This window comes from Peromyscus maniculatus, chromosome 9 (genome assembly GCF_049852395.1).
Source record: "Peromyscus maniculatus bairdii isolate BWxNUB_F1_BW_parent chromosome 9, HU_Pman_BW_mat_3.1, whole genome shotgun sequence".
Taxonomy (NCBI): Eukaryota; Metazoa; Chordata; class Mammalia; order Rodentia; family Cricetidae; genus Peromyscus; species Peromyscus maniculatus.
Window position 1 is genome coordinate 54,448,637 of NC_134860.1, and position 290 is coordinate 54,448,926.

A 290-nucleotide genomic window follows, 5' to 3' on the forward strand; every position below is an offset into this window, starting at 1 on the left:
CCCCGAACAGCCCCGACCGCGCTCCACCAGCGGCCATGCCTTCGGCGGCCAAGGGCGTGCGCGCCTAGGTTGCGGCGAGGGCCACACGACGGTGCGGGGCCCAGGCGCTGCCGCCGGAAGCCGCGGGCCCCCTAGCGGGCTCAGGCCCCGGGGACCCGGGCTGTCCGGGATCGGCCGTCGGTGCCTGGCGGAGCGCGCGCTCCCGGGCCTGCTCAGCGCCCGTCCTCTACGTTGACGGGGCCTCGGGCCACCGCGCGCCCTTGGCTCCTGCTGCCCGCCGCGGCCCCGTG